Consider the following 20,011-nt stretch of genomic DNA (forward strand, 5'->3'; position numbering starts at 1 on the left):
GCCTTATTCTACAGGCATCTTCATTTATGTTTAACAGGAGAAACAAAGTTTGAGAAAGGTTTATAACCCCTTAAGGGCGAGTAAAAATTTGTACATTTATTTTTTGGGTAAACTATCCTTAAACAACCACTGCCAAAACATGAATCTAAACGTTTTTAAAAAACACTAAAATATTAAATAATGAACAATTATTCATGTATTTTCAAGTGCAGATGATATCACTAATGTGCATGTTCATTAACATGATATACTATATTATTTAATTTGAGAAAGAAGCACTTTGACTTACTGAGCTCTTTTGGAGGATTTGATGACTGCTGATAGTCTGATGAGACACTCGTCTGATCTCTGGAATTTCTGAAGCTCAAACTCCTCCAGCTCCTCCTCTGAAGTCAACAACACAAAGACCAGAGCAGACCACTGGGCAGGTGAAAGGCGAGCAGATGACAGACTTCCTCTACTGAGGTGAGACTGAATCTCTTTCAGCAGAGTTTGATCATTCAGTTCATTCAGACAGTAGAACAGATTGATGGATCTCTCTGGAGACAGATTTCCTTCAAGTTTCTTTTTGATGTATGCAATTATTTTCTTTTTGCTCTGGTCTCTGTCATCCTGCAGTGTCAACAGGCCTCGTAAGAGTTGTCGATTGGACTGGAGTGACAGACCGAGAAGGAAGCGAAGGTAAAGGTCCAGATGTCCATTCTCACTTTCCAGAGCCTTGTCTACTGCAGTCTTCAGCAAATCAATCATAGCCTTATTTCTGCTTTTTTCTGCTCGTTTCCTGTTGATGTCTAGAAACAGATGTTGATAAAGGGCTGCAATGAACTCTTGAATGCTCAAGTGAAGAAAGCAGTACATGGTACCAAGAATGATTCCTGTCTCCTCCTTAAAGATCTGGGTACACATGCCCGAGTACACTGATGCCTTATAGACGTCAATGCCACAGTCTTTCAAATCGCTCTCATAGAAGACCACATTGTTTCTTTCCAGCTGCTGGAAGGCCAGTTTCCCCAGTGAAAGGATGAGGTTTGGATCTCAGGAGACATCTGGTGTGTTTTCTCCATCATACTTTCGTCTGCTTTGCTGGATCTGAAAGCGGAAAAAGTGTGTGTACATCTGTGTCAGAGTCTTGGGAGATTCCTGCAGTGTTTCAGCATTAGCCCTGTGTTTCAGTTCAGTATTTCTGTTCTCCTTCAAAATGTTCTGGAGAACAGTGGCTGAAATCCAGCAGAAGACTGGGATGTGGCACATAATAAAGAGACTCTTTGACTGTTTAATGTGATCAATGATTTCTCTGGCCTGATTCTGATCTGTAAGTCTCTTTCTGAAGTACTCCTCCTTTTGGGCATCATTGAATCCTCGTATCTCTGTCAGCCGGTCGATACAGTCAGCAGGAATCTTACTGGCAGCTGCTGGTCTGCTGGTGATCCAGATGAGAGCAGAAGGAAGCAGATTTCCCTTGATGAGATTCGTCAGGAGAACATCCAGAGAGACTGCTGAAGATACATCACGACACGTCTCATTACCAGCAAAGTTCAGAGGAAGACGACATTCATCCAATCCATCAAGGATGAACAGGACTTTGAATCGTGTGCTTCTTGTAAGGTCCAGTCCTTTAGTCTCTGGGAAAAACTGAGTTATGAGGTCTCTTAAACTTAGTCTTTCTTTCTCCTTTAAGTTCATCTCTCTGAATGGAAGAGGAAATATGAAGCTGATGTCTTGATTTTCTCTTCCTTCAGCCCAATCCAGAACAAACTTTTGCACAGAGACTGATTTCCCAATGCCAGCAACTCCTTTTGTCAGGACAGTTCTGATCTGCTCGTCTTGTTCAGCTGCTTCAAACAAAAGTTTGCATTCAACCTGTATCTCTAGTGACTGATGACGTCTGGAAGCAGCTTCAATCTGTCTGATCTCATGTTCAGTGTTGACCTGTTCACTCGCACCCTGAGTGATATAGAGATCTGTGTAGATGTTATTCAGAAGTGTGGAGTCTCCTTGCTGAGCAATTCCTTCAAACACACTTTGATATTTCTTCTTCAGGCTATATTTAAGCTGATTAATGAAGAACAGCTCACCTAAACACAGGAGCAAAGAAACAGATAGATTTAGTCTTGACTTATTTGTAAGTGACAGTCTGACAGATGGCCATGAGTAGGGCCTGACAAAATTTCCTAGTGGTGTAACGGACCACAAATCTCAGGGTTCAGATCACATTATGGTTTTTTAGTCACAGATTGGACCATTTTTCGGATTAGCCAAAAAGGAGAGAAGACGAATGTCATTTGCTTTCCATTTATTACAGAAACAGCACTGCAGGACACTTTTGGTTTTAACAAACAGAACTAATAAAGTGTAATATTATTAACAATAAAATAAAGAAATAATTTGCTGAATAAAAATAAATAGTAAAATATTCAGTGCTGTGAAAAATTCACTGTTACTGCTACTGTTGCTGATAATGCTGAATGTAGAAATCTAACTTTATCATTTGTACAGCCCATATTTATTTGTAGTCTCATTTTCAATAAAATTATTCAGTTATTCACTCATAAATGTAATGTAATTGCTGCCTACAACTTTCATTTTTGAGCATATGACTGTGATTTTAATCTTTACCATAAACATCAGTGATTTTATCTGAACTATAAACTGTTCTCCCAGTACTTCTGTGTTATTTGACTGTTTGTAAAGGATTAATAAACATATGCAAATCACCATCATTTATGTAGATCTCTCAGCGATCGTTACAAATTTAATCTGCGGGTCACGTGTCTTCCTAACCATGGGTTGTGATCCATACGAATCATGGATCAGCCATGATCCGTTACACGCCTAGAATTTTTAGTCATGGTTTGCTATTTCTGTTGAGAATTTTGTAAACAATCTGCAGATAACTGTGGAAAGATTTAGGGAATATCATAACTAAAAACTTAATATACGAAATAAAATGTACAACACAAATCTAATTAGAATTACTTAATTGGTAAACAAAGCACAAGTCTCATATAATATATCTACTAAAGGACAGAAAATATGACTTTACAAACTGCACTGTAAATAAATGATGAACATTTTCATATTAGTCAACAATATTACTGAAATTAAATAACTGAATGAATATAAATGTACACACATTTACACAGTGAATAAATAAACTCAATGATGGACTAAAACTCTGTGGAAATCTGCAGGTTTTGTGTAGGTCTAGCCATGAGTCTCTTACCCTCAAGAGTATCAGCAGCTTGATCTTGCTTCATCTCTCTCAGGAAGAAGAGTGTGAGATCAAGAGCTGCTTCTGTGATACAGCAACTGTTCTCATTAAAGTCCTTTACAAACTCTTGTCTGTTTTCTTCTCGTAAGATTTTCTTAAAGTTTCCCAGTTCATTCTTTAGAAATCTGATCATTTTACTCTCAAGATTCTATGAGTGAAGAAAAAAGAACAACTTTTAACCAAAAGATTCATTCACACACAGTTGTACACTCACAAACTACTCAATAATTGAAAATACATAATAATACATGATACTACGAGTCTGTTAAATGCTTGATTCTGATTAGCTGATGAACATTCAAAGGTTATTTTTAGATAAACACACAGCTAAAGTAGATCCAGGCAGGTTGAGCACATTACACTAAAGGGGGTCGCACACCGGATGCGCAATGCAGCACACACATGACAGCTGGAAGTATCACACACCAGACGCACACATTCACATGTTATTAAAAATGAAATTTCACAGCTACAAAAGACAAAAATAAAACAGACCAAAAGACAACAGTCATTGGATAAGATGTTTAAGAGACTAGTCCTACACACAGGAGCAGTTTGAGAACAAATACCTGACAAATGTCTGAAACACAACATCTGAACGGCTGTGAAAACCAGAGTCTAATAAACATCTAAACAAAGACATCTCTGCTAAACTTGGACTGTCAGTGAAAATCTAAAAGACGTTTAAGATTAGCCCTAATCTAGACTAGTTATCAAATACACATGAATAAACACATATGTGAAAAGTTTTGCTAATTTAGTGTCTTTGTTGCTTTGCAGACTTTCCCAGTAACAAGATGTCAAAAAAAAAAAATTATATATATATATATATATATATATATATATATATATATATATATATATATATATATATATATATATATATATATATATATATATATATATATATATTAAATTTAAAGTCACTGGAGATTTTGGAGACTCTGATGTGTGTCTGTACCACATGTGTCACATGCCTGCATTTGAGTAAAGTCCCGGCCATTAGATCGCCCCCTGGGGGCTGCCTCCTCCATGTTACTGAAAGAGACTTGAGCCCAAATAAAAAAATTCTTTACACTTGCAATAAAATTTCCTGAAATATGGTTCTGGTCACTTAAGGCACTGGCTATGCTGATACAGGTGTAGATCTTCATTTCTGTAAACAGAGCCCTGGAAGTGCTGTAGGCCTGTGCATCCCCTGATCTGAAGGCAGTGTTGCGTGCCTTCGGCAGGAGGCGCACCTTCTTGTTCATCCATGGCTTCTGATTCGGGTATGTAGTTATCCGTTTCTGGGTTGTAACACTGTCTATGGTGGTGTTGATGTATTCCAGAACAGAGGAAGTGTGACTCTCAATGTCTGTGTGAGAGCCACAGGTGGCCTAGGAAGCAAACATAATCCAGTCTGTGTGTTGAAACCTGTACAAACTATCAGCATCAGGAGAAATACAAGCAGCAGCTACCAGGGGCGTCGCTAGACCCAATTCACTGGGGCACGTGCCCCAGTGAAAATCTCCAGTGCCCCAGTAAATGCATTGAGATATGATTTACTTCATATGCAAGTGTATTTATTAAGAGAGGTAATTCCTAAATAAAGACGTTATTCTCTATGTGCAACTTAACCAACGCTGGTGAAAGCAATGTGTTTAATCAAAAAGCAAACTGACGCATCTCCGCGTGTGCGCAAAGAACACGCGCGCCTCGCGCACGCGCTGCTCACGCTTCTGAGAATCCCGGTAGTTAACATGCGCGCCAAAAAAGCAGGGGTACGTGCCCCAGTAGAGCTTTATGTCTAGCAACGCCCCTGGCAGCTACAATGGTGGATGTGAACTACCTTGGTAGATAAAACGATCTACATTTAACCATTAGAAATTCCAGGTTAACAGAGCAATGTCTCCCAACGACGACAGGGTTTGTGCACCAAGCTTTGTTAATATAAATGCATAATCCTCTGCCTCTGGTCTTACCGGAGTCATCCGCTGTTCTGTCTGCTCGGAATGTGTGGTGCTCAGTTAGCGATACAGCGTTGTCTGGTATCCCGCTGCTTAGCCCTGTTTCTGTGAAAATCATGACATTACAGTTCCATAATCTTTTGCTGTGGTTGATGCGCAGTCGAATCTCATCCATTTTGTTCTCCAGTGACCGTACATTGGCGAGAAAGATGCTAGGTAAAGAGAGCCGGTGTGTTGTTAGCTTTAGCTTAGCTCTTAGCCCGCCGCGGTTCCCCTACCTTTGTTTACTGTCTCAACACCGCCTTCGAGCACTTCCGCCCGGCTGGACAGGGCGCTCAGACTCGGGTGTTCTGGCGATCTCAGGGATGAGTCGAAGATTGCTAATAAAGCTGTCCGGAAAGTACAAACCAAGATCTCCTGTCGGGTGTACGATGTGAAGGGACTACTGTTCTGCACGAACAGACCCGAAATGAGCAGGAATAATACTGCAGAAACTTCAGAAGCTGGAGAGACACCCAGCCTTGCGATGTGTACGCGCCGTCATCTTGTCTCGATGAAGCCTTAATGTGTCCTTTCTGCAAGCGATTTACTATTACTTTAAAAAGTGAATCCCTGCAAAAAATGCGACATGAAGCTACGGTATGCATGTCTAGGGCAACATCTTAGAAGTACCAGAAAAATTAGGTCATTCCAGAAAGACATAATAATAGTAATAATAATAATAATAATAATAATAATAATATTAACAATATATAATAATAATAGTAATAATAATAATTAATACATAAATAAATAGAAGCAAAAATTTTGATATAAATAGAAAGCAACTATTTGCTATGTTGAAATCATGAGAAATTAAGTCGTGATCACAAGAAAACAAGAGAGAAAATATATTTTAATGCATGGCCCTCCATAGATTAAGACTATTTTGCAGACGTTTTTAGTTGTTTGATTACAAGGGTACAAGATTCAGTTCTCTCCAGTCTTGTGAACAAATATTTCTGTGTTTCATGGAGTTATTTCAGTGATTTTATGACTCAAAATGAGTTTTTCCTACCTGAAAGATCCACTGGAGATTGTCTGTGAAGCTCTTGTGGCTCCTGTGAGTCTCGTCTCCTGAATCTGCAGTCTCATATTCATCACTGTTAACAGATAAAACTACTGTAATTATACATTTAGAAGCAAACACACCTCTCACCACAGTGGAATGAACTGCCAATTATTCCTGCATATGTTTTACACACCAGCTGCCCTTCTAGCTGCAACCCAGTACTGGGTAACACCCATACACTCATTCACATACACACATACTCACACACAATGGCCATTTTAGTTTATTCATTTCCTCTATAGCGCATGTATTTGGTCTAACATGTTCCAAACAGTTCATGTGTGAGCAATAATGTAAAACACACAATACCTTTCGGCAGATGATGAGGTTTCCTCACTGAAGTATGGTGGATGATTTTTTGACCAGTTACTCTTCAGAGACACAGAGCTGAACACACATGATCCTGATCTCACACTGAGGACACAAACACACCAGAGAAAAAAAAAAGTTTTACCACCTGCTGCAGTCTTTCTTATGAACACTAGAGGGCACAGGGTTTCATTTCCCCATCAGCCTGTGCTCCTGATTGTCTATTTGTAGCAAAATTAGCTCATAGAGAATTATGAATGATTAATTACTCATAATTTCCTATGAGCTCAATTAGCTAAAGCTTACTTAGTTAATAATACTTCTTAACTTGTATTGCCTTTTCCTATACCAACTGAATGTGTGTTAGATTAGTTCAAGTGTTCAGTGTAGTTAATGAAGCATTACTTGTATCACACTTCAAATTGTTCATTATTTGCTCATAAATGAAGTTCCTAATCTTTCCGAATACTCTATATTGTCATGCCTGGGCTCTCTTGGGAAGGCAAAGGATCACAGGAGTTATCAAACATGTAGATTTATTGATAAACACTCACATGGAAAACCCTGTCTCTGATTTAATCTAGATTAAAATGGCTCATTTGAATTCTGCCGAAGGCATTCAGAATATGTATGCTACCCAAATAATAAGTCTTTGAGAAAAGGTTTGTCAAGCCAGGTGGCACATTAGACCAGGGGCTCATCTCCTGTTTACAAAATGCATCACAAACTGCTTGAGAAACTGTTCTACTATGATAATTGGGGATTAAAATAAATGATGTTCAATAAGATGTGCTTGTGTTTAATCACTTTATTAAATTAAACATGAATGTTGAACTGTCGGCCTACATAAACTCCAAACAGCAATTTTTGATGACCTTAATCTGACTTAAGTCATAACTGAACTAAACAGAAAGGGAACTAAGACGCGTGGAGTATGCAGATATTAGTGGCATTACTGAAGTAAACACCGCAATCAAACTATTATCGTCATGCAGGACTTTTCAACATGTTTTACACCAAGATCCACACACACACAGAATAGATTAGAGAATAGAGAATAGATTAACAATATTTTTTTTAATCATGCGATAAGTGTCTCACGTTAACACCGATAACGTCTCACCACTAATATATATATATATATATATATATATATATATATTTTTTTTTTTTTTTTTTTTTTTTTTTTTTTTTGTGGCATTTAGCAGCTTTTCCATCTGAACTTTTTCATATATATATATAATATATATATATATATATATATATATATATATATATATATATATATATATATCTGTCTGGTTCTTAAATATGATTGGCTAATAGACATGCAATATTCTGCAATATCAAGACTCGTACAGCCTCTTTACCCTTGTGTATTACTCCACCCACATAGAGTGACAGCAGATCATTAAACTCTCTACAGTTTGACAAATATTGCAGCTGTTGGACATCATGTACCTCAGAGGCTTTTTAGGTGAGAATGTAGTTTAGATTGCAACTATGCAGTTTATTTATAAGGATAGTGCTTATTTTAAATATTTATCATTTCAGAGAGACAGCACATCAGAATCCATCAACCTGTACTGAACAGAGCAAAGATGGTTGATGTTTGTCCATCCACAAGATGGCGGCAGAGACCTCATAATAAGCCCTTAGAGGAGATCAAATGATTATAAAATTGATGAGTGACTCTAATGCCGACATGATTTTCAAATAGTCGTGTCACGGAGGTTTTCACATTGCATGACTATCTAGGCTAGCGTTTTGTCGCTGCTTTGTTTGCAAGATGGATCGTTGACAGGGGCTTTCAAATTGCATGACTTTACAATAGGAAGAGTCGCTGACAACTTTGTCCAAACTACGTCTCACAGGCAAAAACAAAGAATATCTTGTGTTATTACTACCTAATGAGAAAGAAGCCTTTTAATAGGGTAGAAAATCTACATATCTGCTCTCCTGGCCTTTGAAGGGAATTAGCAATTTCTCTTCAACTTTTTCTTTTTGACCCGGATGTGATGTTGCTCAGATGACACGTCAAACAGACACGGGTCCTCCTGCCAGATTTAGACTAGTTTTCCTCCATTTCCTGGGTCCAAATAAACTGAAAAAACTATTTTAACTTCTCCCCCAACCTCCTGTTGGCCTGCAGATACCGTACTAGTGAATGCTGCTCTTTTATTGGCTGTAGATGATAGCCAATGTTATTTTCAGTCAGAACACATTTCACATGGCATGATATGAATCACCAACAGCTCCAGATATTTAGCATGCCAAATATCTCACAGGTGTCTGCGACTCATCGGCGATTCTCTCATATCACGTCTTTGATAGTTGATAGTACACATTGTGTGATTGTCACTCACGCGAATGAGCACTCTGAGCTACTTTTTGGTTGGTCATCTGCTTTTAATGAGTCTCCTGTTTTCATCACTGCAGACTAGATCAGTAATCAGAATGAAAGAAGAAATGCCTGCAGGTGTTTAGTGTTTTTCCTCATCACAAACACAACAGTAATCTGGTTGTGTTAGAGCTGCTTTGGCTTGTTTGGGTATAATGATTATAATCTCCCGATTGCAACAGAGAAATCTCTGTAGACTGATGGCATTTCATGTGGTTCAGCTTTATAATCTTAAATGTGAGCAAAATTAGCTGATTTGTCATCACATTAGACATTACGCTAGAGAATCATTCAAATACTAAAATACTATAAAAGTGACATTAGTGAAGTAGAAACGGTTTCTGCTGTTCTGACGTCAGCTGTAGAAGAAAGTAGTTCCTCATACAAAGGGTTTTTAGACTCTTGTGTTTGATTTTCTTTTTTATATATATATACACATGATCATGCTGTCGCACTGTTGTATAAACGCAGCATCACATGAGTAGCAGTGCCATATGGCTGCATATCATCACTGGCAAAGATTCAACAAGCTACTGGAAATATTCCTCCATATTGCTCCATATTGCCATGATAGCACCACGCAGTTAGCACCACGCCAATCTCCCATTTCACCACATCCCAGAGGTGCTCTATTGGATTGAGTTCTGGTGACTGTGGAGGCCATTTAAGTACAATGAACTCATTGTCACGTTCAAGAAACCAGTTTGAGATGATTGGCGCTTTATGACATGGTGTGTTATCCTGCTAGAAGTAGCCATCAGAAGATGGAGACACTGTGGTCATAAAGGGATGGACATGGTCAGCAACAATACTCAGGTAGGCTGTGGCGTTGACACAATGCTCAATTGGTACTAATGGACCCAAAGTGTGCTAAGAAAATATCCCCCACACCATTACACCACCACCACCAGCCTGAACCTCTGATACAAGGCAGGATGGATCCATGCTTTCATGTTGTTGATGCCAAATTCTGAGCTGACCATGCGAGTATGGCAGCAGAAATGGAGACTCATTAGACCAGGCAACGTTTCTCCAATCTTCTATTGTCCAGTTTTGGTGAGCCTGTGTGAATTGTAGCCTCAGTTTCCTGTTCTTAGCTGACAGGAGTGGCACCCGGTATGGTCTTCTGCTGCTGTAGCCCATCCGTCTCAAGGTTGGACGTGTTGTGTGTTCAGAGATGCTCTTCTGCAGACCTCAGTTGTAACGAGTGCTTATTTGAGTTACTGTTGCCTTTCTATCAGCTGGAACCAGTCTGGCCATTCTCCTTTTGACCTCTGGCATCAACAAGGCATTTGCACCCACAGAACTGCTGCTCACTGGACATTTCCTTTTTGTCGGACCATTCTCTGTAAACCCTAGATTAGATTGTCTGCATATGGTTGTTTCATAAATCAAGATGTTTCGTAAACCTTGTCATAAGTAGATTTTTGTGTTCGGATCTGCGCATGTTTCTTTATTGGATTAACAAATTAGGCTCAATGTGTTTGCATCTCTGTCTCTCAGTTCTGTGGATTATATTTTTGTTGTTTGTCTGCCACCTTGTTACTTGGATTATTTTGTTTTGCTTTGATCTTCATCTTATAGTTTGGATTTTTATGTAATAGATGTTGCAGATGGATCTTCTGTCTCTTTATTTCAAACTGGCCATGACAAAGAGGACATTTTACTACCTGAGTTTTTTTCAGATGCATTATTTAAAGTTACAGTAAACAATAAGGAAATGTTTTGTGGTCAGATATCTGTCCTTATCAGGACTATGGATGAACTCATTCAGAATAATTCAAGTCAGAAAAATATATAACACCATTCTAGTGTTTCTTACATACTGTGCCTTTAAAGTTTTGTGTAAGTATAATAAAAATCTCCTGATGAATCCTGAAACAGTCCATGTGTGAAGAATAATGTAAAACACAAAATACCTTTGGGCAGATGATGGTGTTTTCTCTCTGAAGTTTGGTGGATTCCACTCTTTAGACCAGTCACTCTTCAGAGACACACATGATCCTGATCTCACCCTGAAGACACAAACACACCAGAGGAATAAACTGCAGGACAAACTTCAGTCTCCCTCAAGAGTTTTATTAGTTTGTGTAGTTTAATTCAGCACAAACTAATTGTTGGCTGAAGGTCTGTCTGATCAGGTCTGCTACACAGGAATCATGGGTAAACATGACACATAATGAGCTCTGGTAAAGATGACACCAGATCAAGCTGTCTGTAATCTAGACTGATCTAAACACATTTCCTGAAGCTGTAAACTGAAGCTTTGTACATCATTTGATCAGGCAATAGCAACACAAATAAGTGCATTGTTGTTGGTCTTTGTTCTTCAGAGAAAGTGTTGAAATAATGGTGTAAAAACAGAGTCAATACCTGTGTTTCCCTGAGAGAGAGTCCTTTACTCGCTCCTCTGCCATACTGCAGCTAAAACACCAATGCAGACATTAGCAGAGCGTTCAGGAAACAATCAGCCGCTGACCATCACCTGGAGATGACAATATACTGAGATTAAGAACATCACACTTTATAGCAATCAATGCTGACTTCACAATCAAGACCTTACTGAAACAGAGCACATGATGAGGGAGAACACACACTGACTTTCAGCCATTTCACAGCAGATATATTTATACTGATTAACATTAATGCAGTTGGTTTAACCCCTGATCTGACACCTCAGATATTTCAGGTTTGATCATTTGATATGTATATATCTGTCACGATAACTTCTGCTTTAGACAACTATTAACTTATTACTTTATTTATTTATTAGCTTAGTTAGTAGTTAGTTAGTACAAAAACGTTACCAGTTAAATGCAGTTTAAGGATCATCCACATTCCTCTGTTTACTGAAGCTCTGCTTTCACTTTCGATTTCCTGACTCTGTTTGAAGTTTATTCTGTACTGAATGATGTGAAATTATCGAGTCAACCTGATATAGAAGAGCACAAACACTTTCAAGGGATAAAAATAACCCATTTTATTGTTCAAATGACCATGCTTGGACCGTGTTTAATCTGTGTTTGAGGCTTTGAGCTTCAGGAGCAGACAGTCCTATAAATCACGCTTATAAACACGCTTATACACATATAAACCCCTTCATCATCTCCACAAATAAGCGTAATGTAGAAGTATTAAACTTACCTGCAGAAGTACAGACGCTCTTGTGCAGCAGGAACACAACTTGAGCTCTTTTGACGCTTTCGGTTTGTCAGCTTCCTCTTCAGTATTTTGGTGGTTGTCAAACTTAAATGTGCTTTACCGCCACCTGCTGGACTGGAGTGTGGAACAGGAGTCTGCAGACTTGGATCCATGCAGATCTACGGCCCAGGCTGCAGAACCGCAGAACACACGTTTAAGGCACACACAATCTAGCACACACGATTTAAGCAAACCATATATGTTAACTAACTAACTCCTTAGCATTATCGCCACCTATTAAAGTTCACAAATATGATTTCCCATTTCAGTCATTATTATTATATCGTAACGATCATTTTAACATCTCTGCAGTTTCTGAACTCAAATTATGTAAATACAATTAATTAGTTAAAGACACATGTGTCCACATACACAAAAAAAACATAATAGACCGTCTAATTGTAGGATTAAGTGTAATAAACTAATTCAGGATCTTTATATTATCATACTTGGTTAAAATAAGTTTGTTGTAAAACATAAAAAGCAAACAATAATGTGTCACATTAAAATGAATTACTATAGTTAATCATTTAAACAATTTATAATATAGTTATAAACTGATTATCTTAACTGATTATGAACTACTATCTTTAATAAACTGTCACATCTGTTAGTTATTTATGTATATATATATATATATATATATATAATTTTTTAATTAGTTATTAATAGTTCATTTGTTTCTATTGCTAAATTTTGGTTTAAAAACAATATATTTCTTACAATAAATTACTACAGTATTTAATGTGGGAAATTATTAATGAAAAAGTTTTTAGAAAATTAAGCAAATACACACTATTAAATCGCTTGAGTGAAATATTAATATAGTGTTATACATTTATTACATATAAAATGTATTATTGTCTATATTAACTTGCTATTATTTCCTTCATTATAAATTAATCCATTATATAAATTAAACCAGTTCAAAGTAGATCTTTCAGCAAGGTCGATCGCAATATCTGTGGAAAAGTAAGCACTTGTTTATTGTGTACAATATTTATTAACTATATATATCTAAATATATATCAATGACGATGTCCTAGAAGACGTTAATAACATTAACATCCGTCGTAACCATGGTTTGCCTAGATTGTGTGTGCTAGATTGTGTGTGCCTAAACGTGTGTGGTTCTGCGGGCCTGCAGCTGGATATTATTGGACTGGACAGCAGATGCATACGTTGTGGCTACCTGGTTACCTCCAAATAATTTGGACCCTTCACTGTCTTTTCCAGTAATCATAGTACTGAAAATGTAATTAGTAACTAATGAAATAAAAAAACCAACCCAGGCTCATTCTGAGAACGTAGTCCCGGGGACGTTTCTGGAGACTGCGAAATACGTAGCCGGGGGTACGTACGGCTGCATCTCATTTTTTTAAGCGAACGCTGCGGGGCGGTGTGACGCCGTTCCCTTCGGCGCTTGCCGGCCGGCCGCTCGCCTCTGTGTGGAGGGCTTTCCTGCTGCAGCCAGTTTGTCCGGTTAGCTCTTCGTGTACTCTGGCGGACTCGAGGCGCAGAGAGGAGCTGACCACGACGACGACGACCGGGTTCAAGTCCGGGGAAGAGCGGTTCCAGAAATCAGGTAAGAAAACAAAAACAAAATCCAAAACATAAAGCGAACAAGTTCATCACAGGGTGAGAATGTGGTCAAAATCCGAAAACGTGGTAAAAATCAGACGAGGGCTTTTCTTTTTCTGGGCGGCTTTTGTGAATCGTCGTTGGTTGGGTTTAGGGATGGAGGAGGGTGGGTCAGCCGATTGGCCGGTCGCACAGTCAATCATTCTGTCATCCAGGCAGACAGGCGGAAGGTCGTTCGACAGCGGCCTCTAGCGGGTTTACGCGAGAACGGCGCGGGAAAAAGCGCGCACAGCGGCCTCTCGCGGACTCACAAAAACAAAAACTGCACAAATACGTACCTCCCGGGACGTATTTCGCGGTCTCCAGAAACGTCCCCGGGACTACGTTCTCAGAATGAGTCTGGGTTGAAAAAAACACTGTACTCATTATTATTTATTGTTTGTTTGTTGCTGTTGCAATTATCTGTAGGATGACATCGCATTAAAAGATTCAATTGTCTTTCCTGCTTGGATGCCAGGACACTGGATGTTGTGTGTAAGTATTTTGCGATTTGTTTCTTGGAAATACATGACTGCATCTGTAAATTGCTTGCACTTGTGTGGTTAGAATTGACAATTGCTCTTGTAGTATTCCAACATAATAACACTTGTATTTTCCAGCTAATGAAGCCAAAAGATAGACAAATGTACTTCTTAGATTCCACCAATCCCTATGAGTTGGGTGATGAGCGCTATGTGCACATTTTCAGGTTGCTTTAAAAATGTTTACGGTTCGGTTCGTTGCTCTTGGTTCAGAGTTCATACAAGGTTTGCGTTCAAATGTTCAAAACGTTTCCTTAATAGTTATTTGAATGTTTGCAGGATGTTCTGAATTTGCATGTGTTGAAAGTCCCAGTTACTGTGGGCTACTGTTTTTGTAGTTCGAGTACTCTGGTGAATATTCATGTCTGTTCTTCTGTATTTTTCTTTAGTAAGATGACAGCTGAAATTGCGCAAGGAACATGGATGCTACTGAAAAACAAGATTAGATTTGTCAACATATGTCAATCTCTCGCAATTAACCTAAATCGTTTTCATTTTATTAAGGATGTGCCCAGCAACTTGGCGGCGTGGACTGTGGAGTCTTCATGTTGATGGTAAGGCAATATAATTTTTGTCTATACATAAACTAATGCATTATTCCAATAATTGCTGCCAGATTGATGTTAATTTGTTTCTTCTATCATGGTTATTTTTTATCTTTCAAACTCATTTTGGTGCAGTATGCTCTATATGTTGTTTAGGGAGCCCCTTTGACTTCACATCGGTAAGTTATTAGGAGCACAAATACTGTAACTGGATTGCATGCTATTTAGATATTTAAAAGATTTCTCTGTATTTCTGTCTTTAAGCATTCTGTCTTTTAAGTAACTTTCCCAGAAAGGTATTTGTTTATTTCCCTACAATTCCTACCACATTGCACCCTATCCTATCGTGCGTGTGCGTGTGTGTTACAGGACCGAAAAGCTTCAGAGGACACTATTGGTACATGGGGCTGTATCCAACAGCAGTGAGGTATTTGTCAGTGTATATGTGAATTTGGAAATGTTTATTAAGTTATAAAAAGTAGTAAAATTGTATTCCTTGTTATTTTCTAACTAAGGAGCTTCCTATGATCAGAGACATGAAAATGGCAGAACAGTGGATACATGTTCGTGGGCCCTGTGGAAGGGCCACTTTTCCTCCAAATGGAAGAGGAAGACAGGGAAAAAGCCCTCCAAAACCTCTTCAACACGGGAGACAGAAGCCCATTTACTGTTTGTTTTTCATTGAGGAAAGACATGGAGATTTTTTGAACAGAGTGCCATGATAAAATGAATCTGAGAGTGAACTCTTCGATTGGAGAATGAAAGAGTTGGCTAATGCTAGCTAAATCAATTTTGTTTGCCATTGTAACTGAATGTTTGTGTAATATTGTTGAAATGTTTGGTAAACTTTATAATGTTGAATTAGGTAACATTAGTTAATGCATTAGTAAAATGAATTAAAACACATCTGTTAAGCATTACTTAAACTTATTTGTTGTTATTGTTAACTCAATGCATATCTTTATATTAACAGCTTAAATGATTAATGTTTACTTGCACATTCAATAATGTATTTGTTAATGGATTAGCATGCATGTGTCAAATATAGTAATGTGTTAGGTAATACATTAGTTCACAATAACAAATAATGAATCCCGACTGCGCTTCAGCATGACACATAACCATTGTTCATTTTAACTTACCCATACTAATTAATGCTAATTAGTTGATCTTGTTTAAAGAAGTTTAACCCAATAATAACTGATGTGTTACTAACACATATGGGTTTATCACAAAGCAATTCAATTCAATTCACCTTTATTTGTATAGCGCTTATACAATGTAGATTGTGTCAAAGCAGCTTCACATAAAAGGTCACAGTAAATAGGAACAGTGTAGTTCAGTTTGTAGTGTTTAAGTTCAGTTCAGTTGAGCTCAGTTCAGTGTGGTTTAATAATCACTACTGAGAGTCCAAATATTGAAGGGCAAATCCAACGATGCACAGCTCTACAGATTCCGAACCATGCAAGCCAGTGGCGACAGCAGAGCAGCAATTATTGATTTTACTGGACCTCAACTGTTTAACACATCAGTTAATTTAGTGGTAAGTCATGTTAATAAAGAGTCTTCAAATATAAGTAACACATTAGATAATGTAGGAATAGTATACATTTTACAATAAGGTTCCCATAATTAATTATGTTAGTTGAGTACACAAAAATGAATAACCTACAAGTTGAAGCTGTGGTTTCTACTTTAACACCCCGAAACCATGTCCATTAATCTCTGTTTATTGTGTAGTGCTTCTGTAGTGAGTCACTGTTCATTATTTGTTCTTGTGAATTAACCCATTCTCCAACACATTACTATATTTCTAAGTTGACATTATTTGTGTGTTTCATTAAGTGGTCTTATCTAATCCATTAACAAATGCATTAGTGTATGTGTACGTAAACATGAACTAATTTAGCTGTTAATGTAAAGGGATGCATTAGAATATGTGCTAGTTAACAGAAGTTATGTAATGTTGAAAAGTCATGCTAACCAAGTTATGTAATGCTGAACGAAATCATCATTAATGTTAATGTTAACACAACTAATGCATTACTAACACCATTCATATATGTTTAGTTAACATAAACAAATATCAAGTAATGCTTAACAGATGTGTTGTTCATTATCACGACATCATAATTCATGTTAACTATTACATTACTTAACGCAAGCATATTGTAAAGGGTTGCAGTTATTTGACTAGTATATGTTTACTTATTATTTTAAAATAAACTTTTTTTGACATAAAACGTCCACTCTTGTGTGTCTATATGTATCTGTAAAGCAAACATGAATTAAAATGATCCATCCTGACTACAAAATGAATATCAAGTAAAAAAAGATCTGTCTTACGTGTTTCATGAGTTGTAATAAATACATATAAATATTATGATCATACTTGAGAGGTCTTATTGCATCTAATGCATTAAAACAGTGCTACATATTTTATTAATTCTATATGGTTTGCTCTCATTTCTGGCCCAGAAGTATTCTCTGACTTTTAAGTATTTGTCACAAAGCAAACATTAATATCTCATTATAACCTAGTCAAGCATGTTCTGGTTTATTAGATTAATCAAAATGATTATCAATAAAAAAATTCATGATGGAGATGAATAATTAATTAATCAATTATACATTTCTCTTTCTTTGTACAAATCATATTACTTTTCTCGGGACAGCGTATGCTATATACCCCAATGGATAACCATATATGGTCTTTCCTGCCTAGATCGTGGGTGCTAGACTGTGTGTGCCTGAAACGTGTGTGGTTCTGCAGGTCTGCAGCTGGATATTATTGGACCGCAGCAGACACACACACACACATACACACACACACACACATACACACAGACAGACAGACAGAGCGCCCGTTTAGCTTTGCACTCTTTTTGCACGCATATGTGACATGATACTGGTAATATCCACTGCTGTATGGATATCTGTTATGTTCATGTACAAAATAAACCTGATTTAACGTCCACAAACAGGGATTGAAGCAAGTTCCTTTATAATTGTATTTATAATAAGCGCGGCTGTGCTGATTTGATTTTATTTAATAGTTTATTTAAAGATATACAGTTGAAGTCAGAATTATTAGCCCCCATTTATTTCTGTTTAACAGAGAGCAGATTTCTCCAACACATTTCTAATCATAATAGTTTAATAACTCATCTCTAATAACTGATTTATTTTATCTTTGTCATGATGACAGTAAATAATATTAGACTAGATATTCTTCAAGATACTAGTATTCAGCTTAAAGTGACATTTAAAGGCTTAACTAGGTTAATTAGGTTAACTAGGCAGGTTAGGGTAATTAGGCAAGTTATTGTATAATGATGGTTTGTTCTGTAGACTATCGAAAACAAATATAGCTTAAAGAGGCTAATAATAATGACCTTAAAATGGTGTTTAAACAATTAAAAATCTGCTTTTATTCTAGCCGAAATAAAACAAATAAGACTTTCTCCAGAAGAACAAATATTATCAGACATACTGTGAAAATTTACTGAATCTGTTTAACATCATTTGAGAAATATTTTTTTTTTTTTATAAAATTCAAAGGGGGTGAATAATTCTGACATCACCTGAATATTTTCTCATAGATTAAACAATACACTATAGCGTGGTCTGAGTTGTCAGCCAAATCTCCACTACAACTACACTACATTATTCCTCCAAATTTTACTTTCTTAAATTTATATTGCAATAAATGTAAACAAATCTTAAAAGAGCTGAAAATTGAATTGATTTGATTCTAAATTTTAAAATTGCATTGCATTTAATTACATGTGATATAATGCAATCCTGTTCTAGTTTAAACAATTAAACTATCATATATCTGTAAATGCATAGAGAAACTCACTATTATAAATGCTCTGCTAATTTTGTTCTTATAGCTATACGGTACATTTGATATATTAGCATGAAAGGTTTCATTGCACATGCATTCATATTGTTCATCACTTATTGTTTTAGATTTGGGGTGACGCAGTAGGTAGTGCTGTCATCTCCCAGCAAGAAGGTCGCTGGTTCAAGCCTCAGCTGGGTCAGTTGGCGTTTCTCTGTGGAGTTTGCATGTTCTCCCTGCGTTCGCGTGGGTTTCCTCCAGGTGCTCCGGTTTCCCCCACAAGTCCAAAGACATGTGGTGTAGGTGAATTGGGTAGGCTAAATTGTCCGTAGTGAATGAGTGTGAATGAGAGTGTATGGATGTTTCCCAGAGATGGGTTGCAGCTGAAAGGGCATCGGCTGCGTGAAAACATATGCTGGATAAGTTGGTGGTTCATTCTGCTGGGGCGACCCCAGATTAATAAAGGGACTAATCCGAAAAGAAAATGAATGAAAGTTTCAGATTTTTTATTGTAGTAATTTGTTACAAAGAAAGTAATTACATATGTTAAATATGGGGAAGTCAGAATCACAATTTGTAGCTGCAAATTACAAAAAATAAATAACGTCTTGGTCCTTTTGTCATACCCTAAACCAGTGTTTCCCAACCCTGTTTCTGGAGGCACACCAACAGAACATATTTTGGATGTCTCCCCTATCTCACCCATTCACTTCAGGTTTTGGAGTCTCTTCTAATGTTCTGCTGAGTTGATTCAGGTGTGTTGGATTAGGGAGAGGTTGAAAATGTGTACTGTTGGTGTGCCTTAAACTGTCAGTGTATCCTGGGAGATACAACCCATAATATTTTAAATCCTAAATCAAATCTTTAAAAATATATTGAGATGTTTTGCACAGGTCCAGATAATATATAAAATGGCATGAAATGGTTTGTTTTTGTTTATCATTTTCCATTTCTTCCTGTTTCTGAGGATTAAGAATTTGTGGATATTTAGATTAGAAGCAAGTCAGAAACTCTTGAGTGAGGAAAGGATTTTTGCAGAGTATTAATACATAACTGTATTGATTTATTTTTCAGTAAGCGTGAAGAATCTGATGCAAGGATTCAGCTTCATTTAAAGAACACTGGCTATCTCTAGTGATGCTGTGGTCAATAAATGTGAGAAATCTAATGTTGTCTGGGTTTGTGTTCGTCAGGTAGCTAAATGGTGCTGGACTT

The 20,011-nt window shown here is 37.2% G+C and overlaps 1 pseudogene; it reads right to left on the minus strand.

Annotated features, from left to right (window-relative positions):
- Positions 1–247: 247 nt before the first annotated feature.
- The window catches only part of LOC130222227 (NLR family CARD domain-containing protein 3-like), a 36,323-nt pseudogene continuing 16,559 nt past the window's right edge, over positions 248–20,011 (minus strand).

Source organism: Danio aesculapii, chromosome 4, assembly GCF_903798145.1.
Source record: "Danio aesculapii chromosome 4, fDanAes4.1, whole genome shotgun sequence".
NCBI lineage: Eukaryota > Metazoa > Chordata > Actinopteri > Cypriniformes > Danionidae > Danio > Danio aesculapii.